Source organism: Hakea prostrata, chromosome 7 (assembly GCF_041222555.1).
Source record: "Hakea prostrata isolate BN-2017 chromosome 7, UWA_Hpros_2, whole genome shotgun sequence".
Lineage (NCBI taxonomy): Eukaryota > Viridiplantae > Streptophyta > Magnoliopsida > Proteales > Proteaceae > Hakea > Hakea prostrata.
Window position 1 is genome coordinate 6,595,432 of NC_142606.1, and position 12,376 is coordinate 6,607,807.

The 12,376-nt window shown below is 39.0% G+C and overlaps 1 pseudogene; it reads left to right on the forward strand.

Annotated features, from left to right (window-relative positions):
- The first annotated feature begins 1,942 nt into the window (after positions 1–1,942).
- LOC149009306 (LEAF RUST 10 DISEASE-RESISTANCE LOCUS RECEPTOR-LIKE PROTEIN KINASE-like 2.1) lies at positions 1,943–6,745 on the forward strand (annotated as a pseudogene).
- Positions 6,746–12,376: the final 5,631 nt, after the last annotated feature.

Consider the following 12,376-nt stretch of genomic DNA (forward strand, 5'->3'; position numbering starts at 1 on the left):
GTCCTATTGCAGGCAGTCTCCTTTTTATAAACCTAAGTTAATTAAAAGATAAACTCCTAGTACTCGTAACTACCCAACTTGTTACATTGTGAATCATGAAGCTAAGGAAACTACATTTTGTTCCAATGTACTAATGTAGCTAAGGAAATCATGATTTTTCATTCTTTGTATATATTATTATAGTAGAGAGCTGTGTCCCTTCAGTTATTTGAATTTTGAATTTGAGTGCTATCCCTGCGACAAGCTAGTAATCATCCTATACTCAAGTGGCTACTCTATTCTGTTTTTTATGAATCACTATGAAATGAAGGATTGCTTTTCTGCAAACCACGTAATTTTCAAAACCTCAACTCAACTCTATCAAAACCAAGAACCACCACCGCCATCTCCTCATAAAGCTCAGTGAAATCAAACACCAAATCCTCAATGAAATTAAAGCGCAAGAATTTCGTCGAGTGAAAATACCTCAGGCGTGTATCGTTGGGAAAGAAGACAAGGTGAGATTGATCGCTGCAATTCCAGCCGATCACTCTGATTTGTGAAGAGAGTGGAGAGAACCGTGAGCCTTGCCGGGGATGAGAAAATCGTTGCTTCTTCGGTCCTTTACTAAATTTTAGTGAAGAAGAGGAGTCTTCAACAGCCGCCGATAGTGAAGAGGGACTTTTCTGAATTTCGCACGGAGAGTGACTGAGAGACGGAAAAACCGCAGATGAGAAAATCGCTCTACGGCTTCGCTCTTCGGGGCTTTTCTAAATTTCATGAAAAAGAGGAGTCTTCGCAGCAGAGACACAGTGAAGAGGGCATTTTATGAATTTCGCACCGAGAGTGACTCTGAGAGACGGAAAAACCGCGAACGATTCAGGAATTTCGCACCGAGAGTGACTCTGAGAGACGGAAAAACCGCGAACGATTCAGGGATTTTTGAATTTGGGGAAGAGAGGGGGGAGAGAGAGAAATATATGGAAGGTTTAGTATTTGATGACCATTGGATTCGCTGATGCCACGTGGCACAATCGTGACAGGGAATTTCAGGGAATTACAGGGAAACGAATTACAGACGATGTAAATCCTTGAAGGTTACAAATTTGGTAAACCATCTTGTCCTTCTCGCCCCCCGGGGGGGCCTTTCTCTTTTTTTATTTTTTTCTTTTTTTTTTTTTTTTTTCTTTCTATAATTAAAAAATTTTTTTTTCCCCCCTTTTTTTTTTTTTTGGTGTTTTTTTTATTAAAAAAAGATTTCTTTTTTTTTGCAGCAGAATGCAATACCATAGGACCACCTTTAGCCACAGCAATTGTAGTTCTAGCTTTGAAGCAGGGCTTGTGCAAGTTATAAAGTTTAGGAACTGATGCTAAGGAAGTTCAGATGGATAAGCTTCTCCTGCATTTCCTCATTTTGCTGAACACGGTCCTGAACCCTGCTTATATCATCCTTCTTGAGATTTTTGACATGGTAAATCATTCGAGACTTGTAACTTGAGATATGTTAGATATAAAGTGTAAGCAGTATTTGATTTGATTTTTATGACTAATAAACTCCTTTTCAATGCCATTGTGAGTTTCCATTGTGAGTTTTTTCACAACTTCTAATGCGGGTCTCTTTTCATTTTGATCAGAGGAGAAAAGGCAGGGTTGTAATTAGAGTTTCTATGAAGTTCTAGGTAATGTCAAGGACTCTGAGTCTTTCTCATTGGGGTGTCAAATTTTGAAGGCATGACTTTTGAAACTGGACGATACAAGTGTTGTCAAATTTTTCGATGGTTCACCCAACTCTGGAAAGTGAGCAAGGCTTGACTTTTGAGCTCATCTTTATACGGTGACCTTACAAGCTACATAATTTGTGGTTCACTATTCCGGGGCAGGATAGCAGAAGCAAGAGCTCACTTCTGTATACAAAAACTGGAGTCCTTTAGACAAGTTCTTCCAAATCTCATTTCAGTTCAAGATGATAATGGTACCTTTCATTGCTTCTTTTGCTGCTCTCATTTTCTTATTCTTGTGCTTCATCAACTTCCAATTAGCCCATGTCACTGCCTAGTGAGATGTCTGCAACTCTTCCCCCTCTTGTGGTGATGTTCTCAACATCCAGTTCCCATTTCACTTGGACACTGATCCCAACAACTGTACTCAATTTTCTGATTTCCAACTCAAATTCAATAACAACAATCGAACTGTTTTGAATCAGCAATTCTTCAACTCTATGTTGGATTCATACTATACAAGAAAATTCTTTGTGGATGCAATCTTATACAACAAGACACTTCTCCAAGTTGTTGATCCCGGTTTGCGGAGAGGGAATTGCTCCTCTGTTCCCTACCATTCTGATTTCTCTGGTTACAACTATAATTCACCATATTTTCTAGAATCAAATGGGAATGGTATCATATTCGTCAGTTGTTTGTCACCAGTCGAGAATGACACAGATTACATATCTACCTCTCCTTGTCTCAATGGAAGTTCCTCGCAACCATATTCGTATGTACTGCTTGAGAAAACAGTCGCTGACCTCCGTCGTAACTGCAACATTTTGCGTTTCTCTCCCAGTTCGGCAAAGAGAATTGTGAACCATACATACGCAGAAATTTACTAGGCTTTGCTGTCCGGTTTTTACCTTCACTGGAAAGATCCTTATGTTCCTTTTGTCGAGCATAAAGAATTCCCCAGACCATTCGGCTCTTCTCACAGTCAGTGGCAGCGGCAAAACTAGGATTTAAAATTCAGTAGTTGAATATTCTAACGTCTATAAGTATTTCAGGTTTTCTGATGCGATTATTTGTATCATGCAGGTTTCTTAAAATTCCTTCCTAGTGTATTTCAACAGATACTTGGTAAGAGCTTTGGAAATCCTTTCTTCAATTTTACCCTGCCACTTTCCAGATTCACTAAAAGTGGCTCCTGAACTTGTTGACTTTGTTCTTATACAGATGTATCTCTCCAAGTGGCCTTGAAAATAGGTAAGACCATCTGAAGATATGAGAGATACCGTATCCCTTGTGTTTTCATCAGCGATGGCACGTTATGAAATCCCTTGCTTCTTTCTGTTCGCTGCAGGGTACTTCATGATAGCGAGGTCATCAATTGGGATATTGATCCTCTCAGCGCTTGTTATCTACAAATTACACAGGAAACATCTGTCAATGGATGACAGAATTGAAGAGTTCTTAACCAACTATAGGAACCACATGCCTATGAGGTATTCTGTTCAGAAGGCATTTGGATAATTTAAAATTTAAATTTTAAATGCTTTAAATAAAATTAAGGACATTTAAGTAATTTCATAATTTATTTTAATAATACACTAATTGTAAATAACTTGTAGTTTATGTGTGGGTGTTATGTAATTTATGAGACAATTTAGTTTCATCCCATATATAGTGGCTGCCATGTAATTTGCTCAAAAAAAATCTTTATAAAAAAAAAAAAACAAAACAAAAAAGTAAAGGAAAAGGTGTTTCCATATTCCCTCATAATCTGATTTCAGGAAAATGCGGAACCAAACGCCCCCTAATTCTTCAAAATGAGTCCATCCAAAGCTAAGTTTGAAAAAATTGCAAGCTTTTGGACTTGTCTCTAATCCAAGTCCCTCTCTATAAAATACAATAAAATACAGCTTTTCCTTACTTTGGATGTTAAGAATAAGTAATGTTAAGAAAAATACAATAAAGAAAGAAGTATCCCTTTCCTATCCCTTTTAATATGGGCATCTTTTCATTTTGGGCAGAGGGAAAAAGGGGAGGGGTTGTTTGATTTGTAATTAGAGCTTTATAAAACTTCTAGGTAATGCTACTTAAAAATAAAATCTTCCAGGTAATGTAGAGGTCTCTGAGTCTTCGTCAATGAATGTGTCAAATTTAGAAGGCATGACTGGAGACACCTTCAAACTGTCCCACAAGTCCACAACTAATAAAACCCTGCAATACGTAAAATTTTTTTATGAATAATTATTTAATTAACAGAAGAAAAAAATCAAAGGAACATATAAAGAAATACAGAGAAAGAAGGGGGCAGCTGCGAGTCAAGAAGAAGATAGAAAAAAGGAAGCAAGACTCCAAAAACAAAACATTCAATTATTCTTACTCTTGACTTCTTTTGATTGACCCGGAGAAAAAAACAAAAATCTAACTCCTGAATGGCGGATATCAGGGCTAACCCTTTTTATTCAACTGAACCGATTTGAGGTTTTATATTTTATATTTTATCTTTTCCATTCTTCCATTTTCAAATTAATAAATTATTGGTTTGTTTCAACATCACCTTGCTTAGAATTACTCGTCCCATTGCGGTGCCTTGTTTTCCCTAATTGTGGTTAAATTGGGCCAAAAAAATTTGTGGTTAATGACTATCCCGAGGCAGAATAGCAAAAGCAAGAGCATACTTCAGACGAGTTTTTTCAAATCTCAATTCAGTTCAAGATGAGAGTGATACCTTTTGTTTCTTCTTTTGCTGCTCTTATTTTCATGTTCTTGTGCTTCATCGATTGCCAATCAGCCCATGTCACCGCCCTGCGAGAAGTCTGGAACTCTTCCGCATCTTGTGGTGATGTTCTCAACATCCTGTTCCCATTTCACTTGGATACTGATCCCAACAATTGTACTCAGTTTACTGACTTCCTACTCAAATGCAACAACAACAATCGAACCATTTTGAATCTGCAATTCTTCAACTATACGTCGGCTTCATACTACACAAGAAAATACTTCGTGGATGAAATCTTATACGACAAAACACTTATTCGAGTTGTTGATCTTGGTTTGTAGAGAGGGAATTGCTCCTTTGTTCCCAACTATTTTGGCTTCTCTGCTACTTCCAACTTCAATAACTACTATGGTTACAGCGGTATATACTGGCTGAAATCAAATAAGAATGGAATCACATTCGTGAATTGTTCTTCACCAGTTGAGAATGACACAGATTACATATCTACCTCTCCTTGTCTCAATGGAAGTTCCTCGCGACCATATTCGTATGTTCTTCTCGACAAGACATTAGCTGCCCTTCATCATAACTGCAAAGTTTTATGTGTCTCTCCTAGTCCGGCAAAGGGAATTCTGAACCATACATACCCAGAAATTCACCAGGCTTTGCTGTCCGGCTTTTACGTTGGTTGGCAAGATCCTCTTGCCGAGCATAAGGAATGTCCCAGACCATTCGGCTCTCTTCACTGTCAGTAGCAACGGTAAACTAGAATTTAATATTCAGTAGTTTTATATAGATATGATTTTGAGTTGTATATATGCTAGTCAAATAAAATGTTCAGTGGTTGAACATTCTAACATCTGTAAGTCTTTCAGCTTTTCTGATGCGATTATTTTTATATGATGCAGGTTTCTTGAAATTCCTTTCTGGTGTATTTCGACAGATACTTGGTAAGAGCTTTAGAAATCCTTTCTTCAATTTTACCCTGCCATTTTCAAGATTCACTAAAAGTCGCTCCTAAACTTGTTGATTTTGTTCTTATACAGATGAATTTCTCGGAGTCGCTCCGGAAATAGGTGAGACCAAGATAACAGAGGTGTTTACCCCTAGCTTGTGCTTTTACCAGCATTGATGCGTTATGAAATCCCTTAACGCTTCTTTCTGTTCACTGTAGGGTACTTCATGATAGCAAAGACGTCAATCGGAATATTGGGTCTGTCAGCCCTTGTTATCTACAAATTACACAGGAAACATCTGTCCATGGATGACAGAATTGAAGAGTTCTTGACCAACTACAAGAATTACGAGCCAATGCAATATTCATATTGGGAAATTTGGATAATAACCAAGCGTTTCAAAGAAAAATTAGGCCAAGGAGGTTTTGGCACTGTTTAGAAGGGACTGCTTCACAACGGCCATCCAGTTGCAGTAAAGATGTTGAACAAGACTAAAGGGAATGGACAAGACTTCATCAATGAAGTAGCCACCATTGGTAGGATTCATCACATTAATGTTGTTCGACTGATTGGGTTCTGTGCATCAGGATCCAAGAGGGCTCTACTATATGAATTCATGCCTAATGGATCTCTGGATAAGTATATATTTGCTCAAGATTCCCAAGAGCAATACTCTAAGCTGGGATAAGTTGTATGAGACAGCCATAGGAATTGCTCGTGGAATTGAATATCTACATCGAGGTTGTGATATGCAGATTTTACATTTTGATATCAAGCCCCAAAACATTCTTCTTGATGAGAATTTCACTCCAAAAGTATCAGACTTTGGGCTTGCAAAGCTCTATCCAGCCGATGATAGCATTGTATCTGTAACTGTTGTACGAGGAACATTAGGGTACATGGCTCCTGAACTATTTTACAGAAAATTTGGAGGAGTTTCATATAAGTCTGATGTATTTAGTTACGGGAAGTTACTGATGGAAATTGTTGGAAGAAGGAAAAATATCAACCCTCTTGTCGATAACTCAAGCCAAGTTTACTTTCCAACATGGGTATATGATCGGTTGGATCAAGAAGAAGACTTGGATTTGGGAACCGAAACAGAAGTTGAAAAGGATACGATGAAGAAACTGATTATAGTTGCATTATGGTGCATACAGATGATGCCTAATGATCATCCTTCAATGAGTAGGGTCATAGAAATGCTCGAGAGCAGTGTAGAACATCTGCAAATGCCACCCAAACCCTGCTTTGCATCTCCATCTGGGACTCTTGATGAAGCTAATGAAGCTATCTCGAATTCTGCACATTCAACAATTTGTGATGAATCAAATGCTTCCTCTAGGGTTTCCATCATCTCAAATGTGAATGTATAAAATCTATTATGTAAAACGTTTTTTTCTTCTGTGTTTCTTTTATTCGTCTCCCCCCGTTCTGTATTTTAGTGGTATCTACTTGAATGTTTTAACTGTTAAATTGTTGGTTTGCACAAATAAAAACTGTTAAATTGTTGGTCTTTTGAAATTTTGAGTGTGACTAAGAATGATGGGTTTTATTTTGCAACTGGTATTTATGCTACATAGAAGGCTCCTATTATGTGTTGCCTTCAAATATACGAAATCATTTCTTGTTGAACATCAATCTGGCTGGATTTCCATGTCTACAAAGCGAAATACTGCAATGAGCAGAGTCATAGAAATGCTCGAGAGCAGTGTAGAACATATGGTCCCATATGCTAGTCTAAAAGGCGTTTCTCCCGTTGGTGTCCTGACTGTAGTCCTATACGCCCACAGTACATGAGGTAATTCATCGATCCATAGGCTATTTGCCTCATCCAGTCTCCTTTTTATTCCTTGCAGAAGTGTTCTGTTGGTTACCTTGATTTGACCATTGCATTGAGCATATGCCACAGATGAGTTCTTGCATTCAATGTGATAATCTGCACAGAATTCTTTGAATCTTTCATTGTCAAATTGAATTCCATGATCTGTCAGTAAAATCTTTGGCAGACCATATCTGAATATAACATGGTTTCTAACGAACTTCTCAATCTGATTTGTGGTGGTCGTGGCCAAGGCTTCTGCTTCCCACCCATTTTGTGAAATAATCGATCGCAGCCTACCACTTAATTTTTTCCTCCGGTTGTAACAGGAAATGGACCTAATAAATCCATTCCCCACATAGCAAATGGAAGGGGATAGAGTATTGATGTCGGTTGTTCATTGGCTGGCTCGAATTGGTGCATGAATTTGACATTGATGACACCTCCTTACATACTCAATTGCTTCAGATTGCATGCGTGGCCAATAAAATCCTTGTCTTAGAACTTTATAAGCCAAAGCCTTCCCACCTAAATGACTTCCGCAGATTCCTTCATGGACCTCTGCCAAAGCATATCGTGCATCAGATGGTCCCAAACATTTCAAAAGTGGCTCAGAAACTATTCTTTTATATAACAGTTCATTCTTTAGAATAAACTTAGTAGCTCTTCTTTTCACAGTTCTGGCCTTTTCTCTATCCTCAGGAAGAATACCATCTTTAAGATACTGTATAATAGGATCCATCCAAGATATTTCTGCGTCAATTTCCATTATCTCTGGCTCTGAATATGCTGGGATATCTAGCTCCTCAAAATATACAGCCTGTGGTAAAAAAGTAGATTTTGCAGATGCCAATTTCGCCAGAGAATCTGCTTCATTGTTTTGATTTCAGGATATTCTCATGATCAAGAATTGTGAAAACCACTCTTTACACTCCCATACCTTCTTAAGATAATTGATCATCCGATCACCCTTCGCATCATACACTCTTGTAACTTGGCTGACCACCAGCTCGGAATCACTTCTTACTTCAATGTTCTGTACACAGAAGGATCTGGCCAGCCACAAACCTGCAATAAGGGCTTCATATTCTGCTTCATTGTTTGAAGCGTGAAAATTAAATCGAAGTGCATTTTGGATTACAAATCCGAACGGACTTTGTAAAATCACCCCTGCTCCTGATCCCTGGGAATGACTTGACCCATCCACATGCAGAATCCACTCAGAAGACATCTCATTGGAATCTTTTTCCTCCTCCGGTAGCGAAATACTTTCAGCAGTAAAATCAGCCAACACCTGTGCTTTTATCGCAGTTCTGGGTTTGTAATCTATATCATGTTCCCGTTAATTCTACCGCCCATGATACCATTCTCTCCGTGCGATCAAGCTTATGCAATATTTTCTTTAAAGGCCAGTTAGTAAGAACAATAATTGGATGAACCTGAAAATAAGGTCTGAGCTTCCTGACCGCTATTATCAAAGCTAAAGCCTGTTTTTCAAATTCTGGATATCTAGATTCTGCATCTAACAATGTATGACTTACAAAGTAGATAGGATTTTGGACAGTACCTTCTTCTCGAATTAATACTGCGCTTACGGCTGCCTTCGAAGAAGATAAATATATCTGCAAGATCTCTCCTGGCTTTGGTCGAGACAGAACTGGTGGACTGGTCAGCCTCCTTTTTAATTCTTCAAATGAATTCTTACAGTCCTCTGACCATTTGAATTCGTTAAGTGCATTTAGATTTTTCAACGCCTTGAAGAATGGTGCGCATTTATCTTCTGATTTTGATATAAATCTGCTTAATGCCGCAACTCTTGCTGTTAAACTTTGGATTTCCTTCATACTGCTGGGTGCTGTCATATTCAAGATGGCCCTGATTTTCTTTGGATTCGCCTCAATACCTCTTTGTGTTACCATATAACCAAGGAATTTACCAGACGAAACTCCAAATGCACACTTTTCAGGATTGTGTCTCATTCCATTCCTTCTGAGTACATCAAAGCACTCCTTTAGATCAGTAAGATGATCAGATCTGAATTGACTTTTTACGAGAAGATCATCTACATAAACTTCCATATTTCTTCCAATCTGATTAGCAAACAACTTATTCATTGCCCTTTGATATGTTGCACCAGCATTTTTTAATCCGAAAGGCATAACCTTATAACTATAGTTTTCCTGATTTGTCATGAATGTTGTGTGGGGTTGGTCCTCCTTTTTCATAAGAATTTGATTATAACTAGAATAAGCATCCATAAAGCTTAACATTTGTTGACCTGACGTAGCATTGATCAACTGATCAATTCGTGGCAAAGGATAACAATCCTTAGGACATGCCTTGTTCAAATTAGTATAATCTACGCACGTTCGCCATTTGCCATTATGCTTCTTCACCATTACCACGTTCGCCAGCCATTTAGGACATTCAATTTGCTCAATAAACTTAGATTCTCTGAGCTTTTCCACTTCAATCTTAATTGCATCATGCTTTTCTGATGAGAAATTCCTTCGCCTTTGTTTCACTGGTTTGATAGATTTATCTATCCAGAGACAATGTTCTGCCACTTCTCTGCTTAAACTTGGCATATCCTGTGCTGACCAAGCGAAGACATTTGCATTTTGCTAAAGAAATTCTTTTAACTGATCTTTGTCTTGACTGCTCTGATTAGCTCCAATCATGGTTCCTTTGTCTGGATTTTCAAGGCCAAAACAAATTTTTTCCAGCTTTTCTACTGGTTCACCTCTTTGAATATTTTCTTCATCCCTGTTATCCATGACCTCCACAGTAAGGGCAAGAGCTTTACCTTGTGCCTTTGAATCTTTCAAAAGAGTTGTATAGCTTTGCCTTGAAATTCTCTGATCAGACTTGCATTCTCCAATACCTCCTTCAGTTGGGAATTTGACTTTCAAATGTCTTGTCGAAACTACAGCTCCAATAGCATTCAATGTTGGTCTTCCCAAAATTATATTGTAGGTTGACAAATTCTTTATCAACAAGAATTTAGTAACTGTAGTTACTGTTTGTGGATGTGTTCCCAGTGTGATTGTTAACTCCACAGTTCCTTCTACCGAAGTAGATTCTCCAGAAAATCCAAATAATCTTGTCCCACAAGGTTTTACCTTGATCGTATCCAACTTTAACCATTGAAAAACTTCATAAGACATGATGTCTACGAAAGATCCCGTATCGACTAGAACCCTGTGAATATCCCTGTTTGCCACTTCAATGACTACCACAATGGCATCATCATGTGGTTCCTGATTTCCATCCATCTCCTCCTCTGTGAAGACTATCTCTTTCATCTTTTTGATTATGGAAATAGTATGGGATGTTTCCGGGGTTGCCCATTGACGCTTTCCCGAATCATTGGGTATCATACCTAGGACTGTCTAGCAGTGTTTGGCTAGGATGTCCCCATCATATCAGACCCGATTCGGAAGGGAATTGAGACCGAACGACCCGTGGTAGCAATGTGATTCACGGGCGCTCAAGACCGGTAACCAACCCATGAGAGGACGGGAATCACATTGTGGGGGCCATTTATTGGAGGGTTGCATATGGATAGACTTGGGCTCATGGGCCCTCAAGACCGGTAACCAACCCGTGAGAGGACGTGAGAGCTTCCCGTTTACCATATGTGGATAACCAATAGGGTTGATGAGTCCGTAGTAAGGAACTATTAGGACTCTAGTGTGAAGGATACCAGAAAGGATCGTCAGGGATGAGGAATGGACGTATCTGGAACTGAGTTTATGTGACTGAGTAGATGACTTGCATTGGGCTAGGCTTAACCCTGACATGCGCCAGTACTTAGACCAATGGTGATGTGAGAGAGCGGTGACTTAACCCTCAGCCATGGAATGTCCCGAGGGATGAAGGACCCACTACCAACTGAAGCCGAGTGATTGAGACCTTCCCAAAGAAGTATGGTGCTATGACTTAAAGCATGTCTTCCCATAGAGACTAGCATACATACATTATCTATTTCATACTGCATTGCATCTTGTTATGTTCTGCCGCATGTTATTTACGTTGTTATGAGTTAACTTGCCTTGCTGAGTTCATTCGAACTCACTCCTTTTTGTGCAATCTTTCTGTTAGATTATTCTCCGGGGCCAAAAAAAAAAAAAAGAAAAAAATTTTAAACCCCAACAGCTCAAGGTTCTTTTTTCCCACCCCCCCCCGGCGGGTCTGCTTTTTGGCTTGTTCGAGGAGTGTGATCCCACAGCCGGAAGATCAGGTATCGAGTAATCAACCTCCCACATAAACAATAACATAATCATGAACAATAATAATAAAAGTGCGGAAGATAAACCATAGATCCAAATAAGGAAAAAATGAATCATATATAATCAGAGTGTCTAAATCCGATAAGTAAAGTGAGGCGAAATCCCACTCTACAACCAGCGAAAAAGTAGTTCTAAAAGAGAATAAGCAAGACAGAATCTAATCCCAGTAGCAGGTACAATGGGTAACTAAATTGTTCTCAACTTTATAGACAACATCCCTATAAGTATAAATCTCATAAACGGCACAAGGGCGCTTCCACTCTATGGTCGGACTAAGCATCGTACAGAGCATAACCACTCGCGGGATCTTCAGTGTAATTGTTGTAACCGCAATCACTTTCCTGGAGATGTGCCTCTTCTCCTTGCGCTTCTTCATAGGGGCCGTCATGATATTCAGTACCAGTAGAATAGTCTAACAAAAATTGTACAATAAAGGAATGAGTTTCAAAGAAACTCAGTAAGGCAGTTAAATCCATAATAACATAAATGGCAGGATTTCGGAACAAACATAAATGCAATATGGTATGAGACAAACAATGAATGTATGAATCTAACTCTACATATGTTGGTCTCTATTGGCAGACATGCTTTAAGTCATAGCACCGTACTTCTTTAGGAAGGTCTCAATCACTCATCATCAGTTGGTAATGGGTCCGGCATCCCTCGGGAAATTCCATGGCTGGGGGTATAGGTCACCACTCTCTCACATCACCATTGGTCTAAGTACCGGCGCATGTTAGGGTAAAGCCTAGCCAAATGCAAGTCTTCTACTTAGTTACATCAAGTCAGATCCAGATACGTCCATTCCTCGTCCCTGACGATCCTTTCCGGTATCCTTCACACTAGAGTCCTTATAGTCCCTGACTACGGACTCATCAACCCTACTGGTCATC